Source organism: Coturnix japonica, chromosome 12, assembly GCF_054131305.1.
Source record: "Coturnix japonica strain WE chromosome 12, WE-NBRP24, whole genome shotgun sequence".
Classification (NCBI taxonomy): domain Eukaryota; kingdom Metazoa; phylum Chordata; class Aves; order Galliformes; family Phasianidae; genus Coturnix; species Coturnix japonica.
In genome coordinates, this window is record NC_140674.1 from 9,115,109 (window position 1) to 9,136,669 (window position 21,561).

Consider the following 21,561-nt stretch of genomic DNA (forward strand, 5'->3'; position numbering starts at 1 on the left):
ATTCAAAGCACAATTTTGTCTGACACATTTTTTTTAGCTAATTCTGTAAAGATTTTTTTTTTCCTTTCTTGTTAGAGCTGTTTCATTTGTAGGAGCAAATAAGCCTGAGTGTCTCCTGCCACATCTGCTATCATCCCTCTATTCAATATGCAGAGCCAAAGACTGCCAAAGGTTACAGTTTACAAAAAATAGTACATTTTCCCACATACACTGAGGCTGATAAGGAAACCAGTTGGGTACCAGTCAGGTACCCAGCTCTCCATTCAACCCATCTAGATCTACTTGATATGCTGTGGGGAACAAAAAAATGGAAATTGATTCTTCTGTTGGCAGTTCCACCTACTTTCAGTCTTGTAACCAAAATCCACAGACATTGGTCAGTGTCCTTTTTGCACTCTTTTTCCCATTTCTTTCCCTTGAGGCTCTGTCTACTTCACTTGTGACTTTACAGTCCTTGTAACACATTACTGTTCAATAGAAAATACTGATATGCAAAAATACCACAGAGAAAATGCTCTCTGAACATACTAGATATAGCACACAGCTCTCTTCCCAGATGTAGACCACGTTTCCTTTCTCAAGGAACAGCATCATGGCACTGGGGCTCCTACAAAGCCATGCAAAAATCTATCTAGCCTGAATGTTTCAGTGCTGTTTCAGAACCACGATATATCAGAAAGTTCTGCCAATATTACTGTCTTTATGGAAAAAAAAAAATTAAAAAATCTAGCCAGCAACATTTCCAACAGGCGCCTCTGTGTGTTTCCTTTTCCCAATTGATGAATGAGTTCATCAAGAAAAAAATCAAGGAAGATAGAGAAGTTAGACTGAAAAAAGTGTCCATATGCCATAAAAAGTTTCAAAAACCTGGCTGAGTAACATCATCATGCTAGAAAGTCATGCTGGAAAAATTATGAAAGAAATAGAGGCCAATACGAACTCTAACCTGAATATTACTGCAACTTTATCCACATTTTTTACCAGGGATTCCTACAGAAATAAGGCTCATGTAGTCACATAAAGCCAACTTGTCTGCATCTGATTACAAATTCCCTCTCCTCCAGTAACTTCTGAAGCCATTGACCAATTTCAACCAACTTTTCCAGTAAAGCAGAAGTCTGAGAAATCGATACCTCCTATTTCAAAGGGGCAGATAAGTGACGCTCTCAGAAGAGCAAGGCCTGGGCTGGTCCTGGAAGCTTAGGAGCAGCTTTCTATTATTATCTGTTCTCTGTTTGACAGAGTTCTGACAGCAAAAACAAAACGGTTGGCAAAGACAATAGCTGCAAATGGCACTCCCATCCTATTGCACAAAGGACCTTAGGTGCCTCCCCTCAATTAGAGGCAGATCAGAGCAAAGGACACAGAAAGAGAGACATCCAGTCTGGTAACTCCAAGGAACAACTGTCACTAATTTCAGCCAGCTGGGACAACGGGAACTCACTCACTACATGGACAACTCTATCTGCTTTTCAAGGCACGTCAGAGCTGCAGGGAGATATCCTCAAGATTTGTAAAAGCTGTCTTCATTTGCTTCCATGCTATTCTGCAACACAATCCCAGTATGTGTGCCTTCTGAGCACGACATCTGTGCTTCCAGTGGAGAGAAGCCAATGCTCAGATACACACAGGTGTTCCCGTTATAAAGCATGTGTCTGGAGAGCTGAGTGTACAAAAAAAATGTGCCCTACGTGTACTCTTCTGGGAGCTGGGAGCCACACTAGCAGCTGTACAATGTGAGGAGAGTAAGCAAGATCAGATAGGTCACTTAGATGCAGAAGCAAGTGGCAAAACATCAGCACCAAATTTCCCTTGAATACTTTCAAAACCCCTTTGTTGCAATCTGCATTTTCATTTGCCACCTCTCTGTTTCTATTTTCCCCTCCTCCATCCTGAAGGCTCCCTCAGCCATGACATGTAGCAGTGCTCCTTCTATACTGCAGAGCATCGAAGCTCTGGGATTCTCTATCCCACTAACTAACTACACCAGGTAAAGAAATGCTTCTTTGAGGTTTTGTGCCTTTTAATTTATCCTACCATACGAAGGAAAAGGTTTCTCTATCCACAACGTCTCTATGTAAAACACTCCTGGCTTAATCTAGACAGAATTTTCATCATTTTGGATGCTGTTGGGCTGTGATATCCCAGTAAAGCTTTCATACTCACTTTCCAAGAAAATCAGACAGGTGGATCAACAGTTTCAGCCCACCTGAGAGCAGCTGGTTGCTAGTCACAGTTCTGTTCTCATGGTCCTCTCAGCCAAGACGCTTCCTCAGGCCACAGCAGCCAATTTGGCCACTTATAATCAGGATTAGACCACCCCCAGAATTAAGCAAGTCACTGAAGTGTTGCAAAGAAAGCAAATGAAGCTTCAGTACAGCTTCCAGGGAAAAGGTACGATATGCAAACAGTGAGGAAAACTTTCTCAGCAGTACAGAGATGGGGAAACTGCTTGCCCCCAAGGCAAAGGACTGCATTTCTGTCAGATTCACTTGGCTTAAAATGTGCTGCAAACTGCAATTCCAGAATGGACATATTTCATCATTTTTGATTCTTTACCATTTTGTTGGCTACCTCATTGCAATAGTGCATTATTTCCATGCCAGCAAGTGGGGTTGAAGGTAACATTTGATCCCTGAGAACTGCTAGCCCACACAGGCATTGCAACAATACAAACCTCAATGGAAGCTTCTATTGCAAACTGAACATAGTACCCTCCAGCAGAGGTAAAAATAAAAAAAAAAAAATAATGAAAAAATAATAATGTCTACAGAAAGTGTTCAGTATCTGTTTTTTAAAATTAGCCAACATTAAGTTTGAGTACAATGTATTTGAAGACACTTTTTGAAGAGACTGCATGGTTCCCTACCTTTCAAGCAGACTCTGCCACTGTAGAGGAAAACCCCTCCGGACTGATAACCGTGATCTCTTAACCTTACGACTTAGAGCAGAGAAGAACATCAGAGCAGTGCAGTTTCTTTGTTTCCCTAAACACATTCAAACACTTTTATTACAAAATGTCAAATGAAGTTCCATTGGGACCTATGTGTTTTTAAATGACAGCATTTCCTTTGCAAGTAACTTTAGAACAGTCAGCCTTGCAGTGCTTAGAAATGGCAATGCTTTCGCCTGTTTTTTCACTATCCAAGAGAGGCTCTCTTTGACCCCTAGGAGGACTGCTGTTCATTCCTGGGCAGTGTTACCTCTTGGATCACTGACCTTTGTGTGGTCCTCTTGGCAAGGCTGAATTTTCTATGCCATAAGAATCAATTCATCTCCCTAAACACACAGTGTAGCAGACAGGTATTACCTAAACTACTTCGAAAAATAATGCCAATCTGTACATATTTCCCAAAGCAAATATTTATTTAACTTCCTTAACTATTAGAGATAATCACTACAATTTTCTTTAAAGACAGCATTTCTATTTCCATTTTAAACCACTTTGTTAATCCACCATTTAAGACACATTAAGCTGAAGCATCATAAAATATTGTCCATGTAGATGAAAACGTATTTTTCTAAAAACTGCCAAATAGCACTCAGATTTATAATGCAGATATACCAAATTAATAGAGGAAGTTAGTGGTTATTAAGTTCTTTGTTGTTGTTTTTTTTGTTTGTTTGTTTTGTTTTGTTTTTGGCATGCTTCAATAGTAACAAAATCTGTTTTATTATTAAAACTAAAAAAAACTCAAACATTTAGACCTGGCTACAGTGGGTTTTTTTACTTTCATTTTTCACACTTTTTATATGCAGGGAAGAGATCTGCTATGTAATATTTCTAACATCATTAATATCTGTTCTACAAATGTCAATAGCATTCTATCTAAAGAAATAAATACATATATTTTTTCCTCTGAGTTATGCTCACAGAATTACAAATATAGTAGGAAATCTACTCCAGTATCCAAGTTTGTGTTGCTCTTCCAACACTCTCTAGGGCACCAACAGTCAGTACAACAGAACTAAATGGCTATTATTTCTCAAAAAATATTCTATTACAAAATACTGAATATGCTGTAACTACACTAAGTCTGAATGATTCGAATACTAGAGAAGCATGAAGGAAAGGAAGGCGACATATTCCTATCACTGACCCAAGAAGAAGACCAATTACAACACAGTATATTCATTGTATGGGCCCAGCGGAGGACCACAAAGATGATAAAGGGCCTGGAGCATCTCCTGTTTGAAGAACAACAGTTGAGCAACTTGTGTAACCTGGGGAACAGAAAGCTTGGGGGGATCTGATTAATGTTTATAAATATCTAAAAGGAGGTGGAAAAGAAAATGGATGAAGCCAGGCTCTTCTCAGTGATATATAGTGATAAGACAAGGAGCAATGACCTAAAACTTGTACATAAGAAGAGTTCTATGCAAACATGCAGAAGAACTTACTTACAGTAAGGATGACTAAGCACTGGAACAGGCTGCCCAGCAGGGTTGTGGCATCTCCTACAATGGAGATCTTCAAGACCCATCTGGTTGCCTACTTGTGTGACCTACTGTAGAGTACCTGCTGTAGCAGGAGGGGCTGAACTCAATGATCTCTTGAAATTTCCTCCAGATCCTACAATTCTATGTATTCTATGTATTCCGTAATATCCATAGATCTGCTCAGCCTACAGGAAACAGAAAAGCAACATAGAAAAAAAGCATTTTCCAAGAGGGTTTCAAGTTTACAGAAGCCAGTGATACATGGTAGCAAGAAAAGGCTCCAAAACTACTGGAAGAGCATCTGCTTATCACACTAACAAGGAGTTAATTTAAAATGTGAGAATGGCATACAAGTTATTTATCCAAGATCTTTTACTCAGCACCATAAGGAATAGGAATATGGAGTACTCTGTCAGGAGATGTATTAGGTCCAGCAAGGAATCTGTTAATATTTTAAATCACAATCCACAATTTCAAGAATTGCTATCTTCAGCATCTAGTAAAGCAATGAATATCATGAAGTTCAAAACTTCACTGAAAGATCAGTTTACAAAATCATAATAAGAAAATCCATTATGTGATTTTTAAAAAAGAGCAAAGCACTTCCGCAGGAAGCATGTGATAAACAGCAAGGTATCAGACCAGAAATTAGTCTACTGACATAGCCAAAGTAGAAATATAATAGCTCAAGTGTCCTTTAATCCTCATCTTTCTCAGAGAAAACATGAGGCATCTTTCAAGTTTTTATCATGGGTTCAAGACAGGGACTGCAAACTATGAACCTGGTCTTCTACCACAATACTTTCCTCTGCTCAGAGGAAAATGCGAATGAAGTCTGAAAACCAAACACTTTTATTCATGCACTCCTCTTGTGACTGGAGATAAAGATGAGCAGATCTTTCTGTTCTCAACTACCACATGGGGTACCCTCCTTGGAGGAGTTTTATCACCCAGGATATTTTCCTCAAACAGCTCCAATAATTTTGTATCATTCCAAATCTGAGGTTTTCTATTCAAGCACTGATTCTGAAATTAAAACTTAAACAAGACCACAAAAAGTCATCATAACAGTTTAATCAAGCAAGATTTTCTGTTCTTCAAAATTAAAGCAAAAAAAAGAAGTCCAAACTCTCTAAGAAGAGTAAGTGCTTTAAAGCAAAAAATATACTAAGACCCAAAATTTGATTCAAAAAAACAACAAAGTTGTTGTTAATGTTGAAAGTGATTATTCCACCTCATAGTAATACTGAGGACAAACTACAGCTATGAAAACAGGAGGGGAAGTTAAACTGATTACATTCAGTGAAACACTCATTGGGAGTCCCAAAGCCTGCAATGCTTAAAGATGCTACGTATGCAGTATGAGCTAAAAGATAAAAATTAAAATTAAAAAGAAAGCGAACAACTTCCTTTTCTAATGTTGAAGCTACATACACCTTTGCTACATGAAAAGATCAGCTAAACTGTACTAGACATACATTCCTTCCATGGAGTTGCCCTGGATGGTCTGGACTTGAGTATGTCAGTCTGCAGCACAGGAAAATGGAGACGTTGCTCATCTGTCAGCTTGGTATTTTTTTCTGAAGTGTTCAACACAGGTTTCAAGAACCCCATTCGCATCCCTAATAAGTTCCTAATTCAAAACTGTCGGAATAGCTGCCCATAAACAGGACATCACTTCCCACAGAAGCAGATGGAACTGCACTGAAATAGTGGCAAGTACATTTTGCACTGTGGTTATAGAACTGATGTTTCAGCAATTTACTCACACAAAACCTAACAGAAATATCTGCATGTGTCATAAAGTAACCAGACAAAATAGATACAATCATAGAGCCCTGATCCCACAAAGGACTCCATGTTGTACCCTACAAGTATTCAATTGCTTCTCAGGGAGCCCTTAAAAATGCCTTCATTGTTCCAAAGACCTTTCCTCCTATTCCAGTTTCTTTCCCATACTGCTGTCACTACATTTATGTAGAAAAATGCCCCCCATATTTTTTTTTTCCAGTGGTGTGGAACCTATAACAATTAGCAGATTCTACATGTCTTTGCTCTGCCTCATTTTTTCCTCCCTTGGCAGTTGCTGTTCATAAAGTAGATACCTGTCAAATGTTTAAATCAGTTACTCAGAAATAAATTAACTGCTATTTTTAATGGGCATTAATTGGAGGAAAAAAAGAGTCTTTTTTTAATATGTTTCATTTGGTGTGCAAAGCCAGAGTATTTTAATAAATAATTCATGTTAATAGAATACAAAATTTATTGGACTAATACTTTTGGAAACACAAATGAATACAATGAGGCAGGATGTACACGCATACACACATATTCAGCCGTATTGTGTTTCCAGATTACCATTATTACAATATTCCCTATAATCTCTAAGATATGAAAGCTTCTGGATACAGCAGGATAGAAAAGAGGTTTCTTGGTAAATTATCTCTCAGTAAAACAGATAAGGAAAATCAGAATAGAACATAGTACATCCTCCTAAATCTATAATTTGGTCAGTTATGCAAATACAAGCAACACCTAAAAGCAGACATATAAAAATGATCATCTGCAGTGATGATTCTTTTTAATTTACCCTGAAAAAAAACCTAGGCTCCATGGATACAGAACTGTGGGAGTGGGTCTATATTAGGTATATATATGCAAGCAAAACCCACAAGGTTTTTATGGCTACAGTTCCAAAGCACTGTCCAACAAAGAAGTCTGAAACAGAGGCAGACTGCAAATATCCTTAGCATAAGGAAGGATGTTCTCAACATACAAAATACATAAGTATTTCAATAGCATTTAAGTATCATGGTGATATATCCATTATTTGAGGAAGTAGAGGTTCCCAGGTACCACTTGAATTCTGACATCAAGCAACAAAACTAGTCAGGCCCAGAGGCAGAGCAAGCATGCAGAAAAGAGCCGCAGTGACCACAGACCTGGAAACAGACTCAGCCACAGAACATGGCACTATGAAATCCCTGAGATGCTGTAGAGTTGCCAAGCACATGGCGCTCTCCCTCCCTACCCCTCAGAGTATGAATTGAATCACTAGAATCATTCCTGGTATCAATTGTCCAATGACCTCAGTGAGAAGAAGTTTAAGCCACTGTTGAAAATGCGCATTTTCTACAGAAATTCTATATAAATAAAATTAAATTAGAAAAGAAAGAAGGAAATCTGTAAATAGAAGGGGGAAAAAAAAAAAGAAAAAAAAAGAAAAAGAAGGGCAAATGCTTCTTTCATCTGTTCCTGTCTTCCTTATTATTTCAGTGTTGGATATGGATGAGTAAATAAATCTCATTTTATATCTGTGACACAATTCCCAGCTGTGGTTTCCTCAAGTCCTTCCAAAGCAGCTTTTTGGCAACTTAAAATGATTTGGCACCGTCATAGTCACAGAAAATATATTCTATTCCTGAAAGGATTATTCAAAGTTTAACTGGCTGTAAGAGCACCACATCCGCTGTGACTCTCTGAAATCGAACCCTGGGAGAACCGACTCTCTGCTGCCTGTTGTATACCCCTTACACACGTTACGGAAATTTCCTCCAGTATTCTCAATTTGGGAACTGTCAGATTTCTTTCTTTTCTCCCATCTTACAAAGCAATTACTTTAGTGACAGAGAACTGGAAACCAAAGCATGTCCAAGTCACTTGATGAAATGATGGCAAATGTATGGGATTTCTGCAATGGCTGTGGAGCACGGGCTTCACACTGACAGAAATCATTAGTGCGGAGCTGGGTACCGTGGCAGTTTTCACAACTGGGACACTTGTTTGTGGGAACTGTACTGAAACTAAGATTCACTTAGGCTGTTCAACAACCGTTACACAGCTCTGAGTCTGCATCCTCTGATGCTGAATTTGACTCACTGCTATAGGGCAAAACCCGCTAAAAATCCTCAGACAGGTTTCTATTGAGACAGTAACACAAAAGCGTTTCACTTTCAGTATCACATGAAAAAGTACCATTTATTTTTATAGTGCTTCCTCTAGTATTTCCCATGCATTTAACAGCTGAAGAAAGAAATCCTTCCTGCCATCCTGAATTTCCCATCACAACACCTGCTGTCTCTCAGAGCTCACCCAGGACCCCAAACAAGCCATCCTAGTGGGCCCCCAACAGCTTTGCAATTTTGTGCTGTTTTTCAGCATGCCAGGCACATCCCACGCAGCCAAACCCACAACCAGATGGTCAATACACAGGGGGAGACACCCATGGACTTGAAAAACAAACAAACAAGCAAAGGCATAAATCAGAATTACCACTATTAAGTGTCTGGTTGTGTTTTGGCTTTTAGGCCAAACCATACAAAAAAGCCTGAGAATACATTCAGAGCATAGGAAACCATTCTCAACCCAGATTTTATTTCTGCCAACAGGTTGGGTGGGGGGAAATAAATCTTAAAAGCACTTCCTCCCCTCCTGCTCCACCAATGCATTATTCATAAAAGTTGAGGATTTTCTTTTTTTTTTTTTTATTACCTGGGGATTTCATTTTTATTATGTTCAAAGGATTGTTTCAGTGAGCATTCACTCCCCTGCAGGCAAGTATGCAGGTTTTCTTCCACGTTACGGTATAAATTATAGTGAATATCTGAATAACACCAGCAAAACCTCAACAAAATCAAATAGCCAAAAACATTAGGGACAAGCTGCCCTTGCACAATTTATTCCATTGTTTGGTGGAGCTCCACAGAGCATCTGGGGTCCCTGGTATACTGGATCTGAATTCATTTACTCTTACCATCACAGGGAAAGTCCATAAAACTACTCTTTCATATAAGTTGTCTATACATTAAAAAGACTCCTATCAAGCTAAAAAAAGGTTATTTTCCCATAAGTCATGAACAGAATGCTTTCTACGAAGAGATGAAGAGCTTTAAGATATATGTAGATATTCTCATAAATCTCATTAGCGATGACAAGGAATAACCTCAGTTTAAAAGAGAGAGGAAAAAAACCAAAACACAATGCTTCTTATTCTCACCAGAACATATTTCTGATGCTACCACTGTTTGTTGTAATCACATTTCCAGTTGAATCACAATACTCCAGTAATCTATCTCATTCTGAACAGCCAAAATATTTATTTTTATTTGACCTCCTACTAGGTGCATTCATGGGAAAACAAATGGATTCTACTTGGGGCATGTCCATTTTGTGCCTGGATCCCAGAAACCTGAAACCAGGCCAGCATTCTTCTGATTGAATAAAGCTGAGTTGTCTGGGTTAAATCTGTTGTCAATATGCTTCACTTATACAGTGAAATCGTTCCTTGTTAAGCAAGACAGAGATTTACTGTAGGCAAGATATGGACTTGAAATGTATCAGCATGGAGGGGAAGGACAGAAATGTATTAATTCTTCAAGAAACACCAGATAAAAGTACTATATACCTTAGCAGGGAACTCTTTCTCTATGAATAATCATGGTCTTGAGTCAACAGACTTTGCCTACTTAAGCTATCTCTCACATCAGAATCCAATTATAGCAAAGCTTACAGAAAACAGGTTTGGCACACTTTAATATTTTGGTATTGATCTAATTTAGCTCTGGTTTCAATTACAAAAGGGAGCATTTTATCGAGAGATAGATTTGGTTTGTTGGACTTCAAATTGCTTTTTTCCTTATTGTCTCTGATCTCGCTATCTGGGTATTTTTGCCATGCTTACTGCTGCAGTTTTAGAGGTTTTACCCATTTTACCGAGAACTTCCTTAGAGGAAAATTCAAATCCAGTTTCTCTAAGTAAAAAAGATTGAACTCAATACATGTAAAATCCAAGCTGGGGTTTCTGTAGCAACCACTCACAGTGATGCAACTCGATTTGACATCAAAGAACAAATGTATCAAGCCATCCTGACAACTGAAATATTTGCTGTAAGAGGAATGCATACATATATCTGGAACAAAGAAGGATTATCATAAGTAAAATGAGCATTTTATTTAGTAATATATGTATACTCTATCATCCCTACTTGAGGCATCTTTTCTCCCATCAACATGCATAACTGCCACAAAAATTAGCTGAAGTTATCCACAGAAACTGAGAGGAGAATAGACCTCCTTTTTAGTTTTCAGATGTTCAGAAGAATTATCTCATTTTCCATTTAATGACATACAGAAGATATATGGAAGCAATTTTCTTTCTTCCAGCTGAATTTGGCTTTAAACTCTGCAGCTTTCCTTCTTAGATTCATTGAGGAGAATGTCATCTCTGCAGCCCAAAATAGTTGCATATATTTATAAACTATATCTATGAAATTACCTCTAGTTAACAATATGCATCTTTCAGCTACAAAACCTAAAAAGCCTGACAACAGGAAGAATTTGCAGCACTGTGTTCTCCCAAAATACAAATCGCATATGTTGATAATCTGGAATGTTTGCTGAATTAAAGGGGGTTTATGAAATCATAGCAGTGATTAGAATCATACACTGCTGCAGGCAGATATCTAGAGTGTTGAAATTTCTAAAAAGGAAGCTGTCAAATAATAGGAAGCGATTTGCAATGATCCATAGCTTTGTGAATAAAATCACAAACTCGGTGCTCTGTTGAGCTCCAAAAGTGATAAAGTTTGAATTCGGAGTTTATAGGTCCAAAAAAAAGCCCATTTCATGGACTGCCACAACTTCAAGAAAAGCTTCACAGAGGTTAAGGAACATTACAAGCTCATTGAAAGTGAAACACAGTTGCTTGTCTTTTCACCATAAAGGTGTGAAACTCAGGAGAACTGTCCTTTAAAACTCCCCTCCGGTACTGCTAGATATGCTTCAAACAGAAACATGCAGCGCACCCTCCTCCAATCCAATCAGCAACAAGAACAATGAAGTTTTTCTGCATGAGGTAGCACATATCCACCACTCATCTCTGACATGGAAGAAGAAAAATGCACCTGAAAACTGCAGCTTGTGCTAAAGGACTGTTTGTTCATTTCTTTACTAGGTAAAGTTTCAAGTTCCTACTCTTCCAGAATAACGATGAAATACAAAACAGTATAAATCACTTGCCATCATTAAAGAAAAAGAACAATCAACATGCATTTTTTAAGACCCTGGGAAAAGTGCAAAGGACTTGCCCAAACTATTTACACCAAAGGGATCAGCTGAATTTGAGTATACACTGAGTACATGCTGGTTTTTACTTTAACAATCTCTGGCACTACGTTTTTTTTTTTTTTAATTCTAATGTTTTGAACCCCTAGAATAGAAGTTAATATACCTTGGATAGCTTGGGACTCATCAAGGGACCTCTATGACTGCTTGGCTATGACAAAGAAGAGGCTGTGGGCAGGTGTTCACCTTGGACTTCAAATCACTCCAAGAATTTTTTTAACAAGAAATATCTACTCACACCAGCAAATCCCCCTTGGATGGTTACCCCTCCAAGTGAAAATGCATTTGCTCACCTGAATGCATAATTAATATGTCTTCAGGCCGCAATATGCCAAAGGTATTATCATCAGCTACAGTGGAAATATGAATTCTGTCCTGTATAACTACTGAACCTGCCCATAAAGCTATAGTCTTCCCACTACCAATACAAATGTCAGCAACAAAATGTCAGGTGACCTTTCCCTCAGAAGAATAAGATTATGCCAATACAACGGTCATTTCTGCAAAACCTAGTCCTAGCAGGATTCTGATGAGAGGCGTGACTTAACTACTCAAAGTTACACTTCTGGCATTTATGCCTCCTGAACTAAGAATCACCTTTACATTTGATCACTGAACTAAATAATTTGAGTTACAGCAATAGTGAATGTGCCATATCAGCATGTGCAAGGCTTCACCCAGCAGGCAGTTTTTTCCCCAAAGAAAGATAGCAGGCAATAGCTAAAAACAAGCTGCAGCCCAGGTTTGTGTCTCCATTTTTCACTACTACGTAGCAGTCTAGGCAGCTGCCTCTCTCCAAGCCACTCTGAGCTGTACTCAGCTAAGGAGGACCTCACCCTTCAGTATTGTACAGCAGAGTAGGACTCTGTCCCACCATCAGAACACATAGAAGCATTTTTGTAATGGTTTACCATGTCAGATCTTCATGGAAACTTAGGTCAGAACTATCTCACCTGCTAAAGTCCAGAATAAAAGCTTCACTGACTCACCAACAGCATTCTCCTCAACAGATTCACATGTGTTAAAACACAATCCATCTTGCTCACCTAAAGCTCTGAAATGCATGAATTCTTCCACCTAAGGTATTGATTTTCTTCTTGGAGTTTGTTTATTTTAAAGGCACAGGTCTAGACAAGGCTCAGATGACCTGGAAAAGACATAAATGTAAGGTCACTGTAATATAAAATGTTCTTTAGAGCAAGAACACCAAAACATTTAGTTGCTGGTTGAACAAGCTTTACACAAATGATCACAAAGCTCTCTAATCCTTTGTCTTCACAATCCTACCCCACTGATTACCCCCTTCAGGCTTAGCTTAACTAGCTATAGTTCTGACTGCCAGTACCTTAGTTGCCAGAACCAGTGCTGATCTAAAAGATGGAGGACTGACTTGTACAGGGAGAACTCCTTTGTTCAGAAGTAGAATTCACAGGCAGGAACACCAAAGGAAATGTTTGGGCAACACTGCCCAAACAGATGAAAACTGCCACACTCTCAGCTTCTCTGTCATTAAGGAGAGAAAGCCACTCCTGTGCCCCTATAGGCATTCATGTGAAAGGGCCAATGTTCCCAAGAGCCAGAAACAAAAACACCCTGTGGCCTGGTTTAATTCCTGGACCACCAGTTGGCCATCCCAGATGTGAAACATCAGCCTCTTAGATGCTGTCATCAGTCCAGGATTTGCTGACCTCACTTTCCATTAACTCAGTCAGCACAAGGCTAGCCAGGTGCTTTCTGTACACTGAGATTTGTCCTGTCAGTGCTACAACAAAGGCTGCACTCCAGCAGTGAATCAGGGCTATTAATGAGCATAAACATGACCTTGATAGATTTGTTCCAATTCATGTAAGGATGTCAAGCTGCTGTCCTTAAGTTGGTGGTGTTTTAGCACTTCAGCAAGTGCTGAATAGTAAAAGGCACGATTCTACAAGATCCCTGGCAGCCTTGGAGCTCCCCTTAGGTATGATGTGGCATTCCCAGCACCTGGCTGGCTCCAGTACAAATAGTGCAGTGGTACATATACAAGGAGAGAGAGGCTTGTCAAGCTTCCCTTGTGTTCACGTTTATTGCTGCCATGCCTCCAGTAATGCAAATGCCATGTAAATTGAGCATTTCTGTCCTTACTAGTTTACATTCCATATGATCTCCTTTGCATAGCTGACATCTTCAGTAGCCTGAGGCCTGCTTTTTGCACAGACTTTATACTCAACTAACCATGTGAGGTGAGTGGCTGTTTTATTTTAAACTAACCCATTCAACACGGCTTCTCAGACAAATCCTGCTATGAAGGTGCCCCATAGCACTACCGTGTATTCCTCCTCTCACAGAGGAAAACCACACCATCATCTTCACAGCACTGCAGCTCCCACCCAGGCTATCAGCTCACTTAAAAAGCAACAGCTCAAGCATCAATAAACCCTTTTAAATTGCATACCCATAACCCCCATGCCAAAATATGTCTGTGACATTTCCTTTTGTTTGCCAGGAGAAATCCTGATGTGCCTTGAGGGGTGGGAGAAACAGCTTTCAAAAGGCAGCTCTCCCAGAGCCTGCAGCCCTCTATGGGGCAGAGTGGCCCCAGCACCACCTGGGCCAGGCAGGGCCTGCGGGGCCTGGACTCATGCTGGCTGGAGGCTCACATGCCACCGGAACGGGAAGGCACTCATTGCACTCAATTGTTTTCCTGAATGCCTTTATGAACAACAGCAAAAGGAAATATTACAGCCTGGCCGGCAGCCAGGGGCCTGCTCGGTGCAGCGGCGCAGTGCTTGGAGCAGCCAAGGCAAACACGCTCCCAGCACCACTGCTATTTTTGCCTGTGTTTCAAATTAACCACTGCCTTTCACACAGGGCTCTCTGGCCCCTGCATCCAGACTAGGGAGACACAGCCCTTTTGTTTCTAACGTGGCCAGTTACCTCCAGCAAGCATTGCGGCATGCCTTGGCACCCACCACCTCACCACTGGGATGGTTCTGGGTCCCACCACCCCTCTGCACTGCTGGATGCCAGCAGCGTGCTGCTGCAATGGGCACATATGGCCCGGCCCCATGGCCACCAGGGCAGGGCACGGCAGGGCAGCCAGAGAAGCCCTGCAGCCCTCAGAGCTATGGCAGTGTTTCCTACCAGGATATGTATTGTTTCATTTTCAGTAACAGCCCTTCTGCAGCCAGAAAAATAAAAGCAGTTTTCCCTTCCACACATGCAGTTGGCCTGCAGGGTGTGGGAGTGTACATCCCTGGGCACATTGAGCTGTGACCAGTGCAGGGCCTGGGGAGCCACTATGAACCATCAATAGACAGGGTCAGGTCTTGGCAAAGGCTGGCTGCCAGCCTGGCCTCCCACTGCATCCTCTGGCTCCAAGTGCCAGGAGCAGGGCTTGAGGGACAGTCAGAAGTCCCAGTGTTGCCTGGGCTGCCCTCGGCCCTGCTCCCAGTGAGCTCTTTGTGAAGGGCAAGGCCCTAAGGGGCACCTTGCTCTTCAGTCATGCCCTGGTCACTGGCTGCCTGCCTGCAGGGCAACTCTGCTCTGGGATTTCTCCTTTCAAGATGGGCATGGTGGGAGCACATGTGAAAGCAGTTAACTGCAGCTATTTGGTCACAGGAATTTACATGCTCAGCTGCTGAATGAAGCAGGAGGCTGTATGGTTAACTGGAGATGTTTAATAGATTTGTAGCAATGGGTGGTGGGGCTTTTAAGTGCAGCAATCTGTTTAGCTCCAGACTGAGAAACATGCAGCAAGTTCATATTGCTAAACCCATTAACTTCAGAGCAAGGACACTGGGGTGAAATCTGGCACAGAGCTGAGGCAAGACCAGGCATACTTTATTCTCAAAGCCAGCCATCGGTGAGACTGGAGCAGCACATGGAACCACAGCTAACACAGTGCCAGGAGGTCACCATCTTCCAAGCTGCACAGGCAAAGTTTGAGAAATAGCATTTTACAAGTCTAGGCTCTACTAAGCAACATGTTTTGAGTTTGCAAGAGGCCTGGGCACAGAATGCTCTTAACAATATGGGGAATCAAAATAATAGAATAAATACTGCTCACTCAGCATTCTGTTCCCAGGTTGAATCACAGACAAATCACGTGGATTGGGACTCAGGACACCTGGACTTGATTCCCAGATGCATCACTTATCTGCCGGGCAGCCTCAGGATATCACTATCTTTCCATATAAAATGGCACTTAAAATCTATCAATGAGAAGTGCTGCACAGGAACCAGTCTTTCACTGTCTTCCCACAGTGCTGACATGCAATCCTATGTCACAGTTGGCATTTCTGTCACAGCTTGCTTACAGTCCTAATCCCACAAAAAGATCTCTGTGGAAATGGTTTCTATTAGAGCAGCCCTCTTTGCAACATGAATCTAAAAGACATCTTTCATAGGTTTAGAAAGTACAAATTTGGCCAAGGTACATAAGCGACCAAAAGAGCAATGAGAAGCTGTGTATACAAATATATTGCACTGTAGATCATCTTATCTGTTTGCACTAAGTTATTTATTACCTGGAAATAACTGGTACTTACAGACTGGATCATTTGATGACTTTTTTTTTTTCCCTCTTTGTTTGCAAGTTGTCCACACATTGCAAAATTCTCAAATGCATCATGGAAGATCCAAACAGCCAAAAGTCAAAACAAATGTCAGATACATGTCTTCAGCTGCACTTCCATCACTGCAAGAGAGAACAGGTGCATCAGTCACATTGTGTTGGTAAGTTAAAAAAGCCTTTCACTTAAAAACAAGCTTCAGACTCGTGGCTCACAGAACAACAACAAAAAAAGTATTTTCACTGACAACATTCTGAGCCACAATTTTTCTTTTTATAAATGTATGTTCTATTGGAATTTGAAAGAAGGAAGCACAAAGAAGGTCATGCACCACAGAGCTAGAAATCTGTTCAGTTCACTGATTTGGCACTGTAGAGAACAGTTACAAAGAATATGGTTACACAGGTAGAACTTCCGAGATCTCCAGCTCCAGAGCTGAGCACGGCACCAAACTCAAGGAACCCACCTTCCAGAACATACCCCCAAGACAGGCTGTCCCCATGATGAGTACCCCAAAGCCTCCTGGTGCAGGGCAGGCCATATCAGTCAGCCTTAGATCTGAGACTCCAAGGGGCACTGAGCTCACTTCTCCAAAAGAGCCATGTGCCAGGTGCAAGATTACATTCTTTAGCAAAGCTGCAGCAATTCAGCAAAAAAATGCATGCAATTCCAAATGTTTCAGCCTCAACAGATCTGTTTGTACAGTATGGCATCATTGGAACATTTCCAGACAACACTTCTTTCAACTCTGTTCATCCCAGACCTGTGGGTGGTACTACACCTCTGACACACGTGTACGCATGAGATAGAGAGCACACTGGAATATGGTATGAAGTATGAATGGTGGAGACTGATGATTAGATCAGACCTGGATTCAGCCACCATGTTCGACAGATCCCAACTGATATATTATACTGGGAAATGCTAATAGACATTTGAATGGAAGGGAGGGAGAAGAGGGAAGTAGCAAACTCCTACTAAACTCATCTGTAGTGAAGTCATGACAAATTCTCTGAAGCCACCCATATTTGTGCCATATTTGAAGGTATCAGAAAAAAGACAGTATGAAAAAGGCGAAGATAGAAGGAGTTAATGATTTATTTGGGAGGGAGTTAATTATAAATAAAAGGCAAAGGGCACTGTAGATCTGCTGAGCAGCTCTGCCTATCAAAATTAAAAGGAGATGAGGATTATTCTACCACAGATTAAGAAAAATTGAAAAGACAGAGCATCTTTGCTCAGTCCCAAGTCAACAAGGCGCTTCATGCCTGCCCTTAACTACCAGTCTGTAAAGGAAGAAGTCAAACAAATGATTTTCTGGTTGTACATTCCAATAATGGAGCAAAATGTGATCTTTACTAAGAAGGGAATAGGCTTTAATTCTACACCTCATTGTACAATATGGTGCAACAAAAGAAAACACACATAGTTTATACTGAAACTACAGTCTGGACAAGCTCAACAAGAGTAAAGCATAACAAAAGAAAGTAATTTTGAAAGAGCACGAGGTAACCCTCCTTCTTTACTAGAAACATAGAAGGCCACATGTTACACTGCAGATAGTATTTCATTTAATACATTTGTTGTTAGTCCACAAGCACACTTGAACATCACAGTAACTATTTAGCTTGACAAAACTGGTAGCATGGAATTGAAGAAAGGAGATTGACTCCTTAAGCAGTTGGTTTATTTTCGTCATTGCAGGAAGAGAAGTATTGCCCAAATCAGGAACATTTCCTGGTATGGCACAGGGACTTTGATAGCCAGCCGGTAACACATTTACCAGCTATCTAGTTTTCCCAGAAGTGTCTTGACCATAAGTGACTCATCTGCATCCAAGGAGGATGACTAATCGTTCTGATTTGTTATGCTGTGGCCTGCTAGCCATTTCAGCTCTGTTTACTTTGGTGCCAGCATAATATTTTATGCACAGAAGATTAGGTTCTGCGTAAGAATAGTTATTTCAACTGCATTCAAAAGTAAGAAGAATTTGTCACCAAGCATCCATGAAATGATACTCTAGGCAATATTTGGAAAAAAAAAAAAACAAAAAACACAACTGAAACTTTAAAGGGCATGCAGAGTTACAAGACAGGCTAATAAGCTAATTAAGTCTGCAATCAGTTGATAATTTCAGGCATCTTCCAATGAAATTGCAAAATACAGAGGATTGCACATGATCTACAAAAAACCCACACTATTATTTTTTACAAGCAAGAAATTGAGCACTGTGTTAAGGGAAATGGTCTCAATTCTATTAAATTAATAGCTCTTGATGTTGAATGTACTAGAAGCCATGTTGTGGGATCCAGCAAAAATAAAACCTTGTGAAAGGTAGCTCATAGTTTGGAGAGTGTGGGCCTGTATGCTTTTATCTGGGCCCAACCACTTTTTTTTTTTTTTAAATAAAGGTATACTACAAAAAAAAAAAACTTGGAATGGGCATCATTGCCCATAGATTGTTTACTTATGATAATATTATCTCCTGCAAATAGCAGTTAAGGAAACTGTTCAGTTCATGAACATAACTAAGTCTAAGCATGAGACTCAGGAAAGTATGAAAAAAAAAAAGTACAGCACAGTTGAAGAGAACATTTTCCAGAAGCAATCTAAAACAACATAGCAGATGAGGTAGATGGTGATAAGACAAAGAGGAATGGTTTTAAACCAAAGGAAGGGAGATTTAGATTAAATACCAAGGAGCATTTTATTTTATTTTTCTTTAAATAACTAAGAGTGCTCTGGTGTTTGAACAGGCTGCCCAGAGAGGTTGTGGATGCCTCATCCATAGAGGTGGCAAAGGGCAAGTTGGATGGGACCCTGGGCAATCTCAGTAGTATTTGGTCTAGCAACTGGCAACTCTGTGGCAGGGGTGCTGGAACTTGATGATCCTTGAGGTCCCTCCCAGCCCTAGCCGTTCTATGATTGTATTACTCTATGAAAATCCACAAAGGTACAACAGCATTACCTCAGAAACTACAATAGTTCAGCTATTCCTACCAGTGTTACACTTAAGGTTACACTCAGATTGCATCTTACTAACTTTCACATGTAAAGCCCCTTCGCGTATCAGGTTTGACTCTTTCCAGCATCCTGTCAAAAACAAGGCAGTTGAGAGCCTTGATACCTGTATCCTACGCTCTTAGCAACACACACGTAAGTGTTGGCCTGAAATTGAGTGGAACTGAGTGAGACTTCACATGGGCTTCTATGGAAGCTGCACAGAACAGTACTGAATATGACACTTTCCCAGAGTCAGGCTCTGAAAAGTTAACACAGAACTAATATGCAACTGAAACATTATAGCCATGAAAACAAGTTAATAAAAAGATGAGATTCTTGAGAACAGGCACCACTTCTCAGGGGAGAAGTGCAACCCCATCCAACAGCAACAACTCCTTCCAACTGGTGAGAGGTGTGCAAATACCACAAAGGCTTTCTAACAGTGATTGCTCTGGGTAGCCACTACTGGGCTAATACTGTGGGGTTAACTCTGTTTACTGCAGAACTAACTCCTCTACTTCAGTCTGAAGTTCTCCCTAAAGCATCTGAGTAGGCTGTTCTCTGAATTTGTGCTAGAGAAGAAAAAACACCTGGGCATACAAGTTTCATAAAAAAACTGGAAGAGTAATAGCACCAAATCCTCATTCTAATCTCAAGCCAGAGATTTTTATTTTTCACGTCTCTTTGAGGTCTGCAAGGAATTCCTTACATTCCCACCCCCTTTTCAGAAAGTTGCCTGTGCACTTCCTGGAACTCACTGACAGCTACCAACGTACTTCCAGAAAGGCTTCCTTCCTCATCCTACTTCTTATTTTGGGTCAAAATAGCAGCAAGAATTTTCAAACCCAACAAATTCAAAATAAGAGTATTTCTCTCACATTCAGCAACAATACACATTGTTCATGCAATCAAACTTCATACATAATGCTTATTGAAACTTGCATAGCAAAAAAAGGAACAAAAATAGATTTTTCTTGGCAGATTTTTTGTTTATAAATGAATATCTAAAGCAAAAAGCAAACTGCTTATTTAAATAGCATGACCAAAATTTAAAATTATATTCATCTCTGAGGAAACTGAATCACTTAGAATGCCTTTCATGTGAAAAAAGCTACTGATACAAACAAATGTTTGCCAGCTGTGCATTAGAAACACTTCTTTTATTACACTGAACTTTATATTATCAGTAATGTTTCTAGTATACAACTTCAGCCTCTGATATAAAATATTTTGCATTTTCTTAAATCACTCTCATGAAATAGTCTGTTCAAGTGGATCTGTCATTGTGGTTTCCTGGATTTCCTCAGCCTTGTTGGAAAGCTTGTAAATTCCCATGGCTGATAGTAAGCTAAGGAAGGAAATAAAAAATAGTAAATACCGCTTCAATGGTGTAAGCCTTTTTCTGCTCTTTCTTGGCTGAGAGTAATTCTGAAGAGATTATTATCAACTTTCACACAAACATCAAAACAGTTGCAGATGGGAACCCATCTGTATGTCCATTTAGCACCTTCAATTAAACTCCTTTCCTTCAAATCAGTCTTCCTTAAAAATGTGTACTGGTAGACTAATGTTTGGCCAAAGTAAGTGGCTCAGGGCAGCCAGTTTATTTTACAGGAGTGCTTGATATCAATACAATAAACAGATGAAGCAATACAAAGAAAATTAATATTATTTTACTCCCTGCAGCCACAGAGCAGAATGGGTGGAAGAAAGAAGAAAGTGAATCAGGTGAACTGTATCTGTATGCAGTAAATAATTCTGAATATTTAGTATCTAGTACTTCTAAATTAGTTTGGTTTTATCATTGATGTTTTAAGCTGTGAATACTAGATATATCTAGAATATTTTTACTGCATGTGGGAAGTGACCACACATTTGGAGTACCAGAGAGCTGCATGAATCTCATGTTATATTCTCTTCTTGCTCTCCGATCGTGTACAAAAATTGCTTGTGCTACTATTTCTACTGCCACAAAGGAGAACAGACTGCAATCCAGCACACTGATGGAGAGCATAAAATGCACAACCAAGTTCAGTTCTACTTTTCTTTTAAAGCACCTAACTGTCTCATATGCTGTATACAATCCCATGACTTCTGGAAAACATGAACAACAGTGTAAAGATCATGCCCTCTGAACAGAAGATCCCAGTTTTTGCTGTGGTCATTCCAAGAGAAGACGTAAGAAGAAATTCTGACTCGCATAATGCTGTTAGAAGAATACTGACACTGAGTTGACCTGCTAACAGCATGCAGAGCTGATGAAGAGACTTAAATGGTGCATTCTGGTGACGGGTTCAAAAGTCAAAAGTCATAACCCAAAATAATTGTGTATACCGGAAATTCAAAACTATTTCGCTCAGGGTCAGAATAATGAACTCATGGAATTAGTTGCCAAATAAGAGGATGGAAACAAGCACTGCAGTCTGAGAGGCTTGGAGACATC

General features: G+C 40.1%; 1 long non-coding RNA gene across 7 annotated transcripts in view; it reads right to left on the reverse strand.

Moving 5' to 3' along the window:
- The window catches only part of LOC107318060 (uncharacterized), a 213,050-nt gene that overhangs the window by 175,746 nt on the left and 15,743 nt on the right, over window positions 1–21,561 (reverse strand). For all 7 annotated transcript variants that reach the window (XR_004308349.2, XR_014933546.1, XR_014933549.1 and 4 more), the window contains exons 2-3: window positions 16,092–16,240; window positions 12,609–12,709 (exon numbers count right to left, since the gene is read on the reverse strand). This is a non-coding gene — a long non-coding RNA (uncharacterized LOC107318060). The remainder of the gene's footprint in view (window positions 1–12,608; window positions 12,710–16,091; window positions 16,241–21,561) is intronic.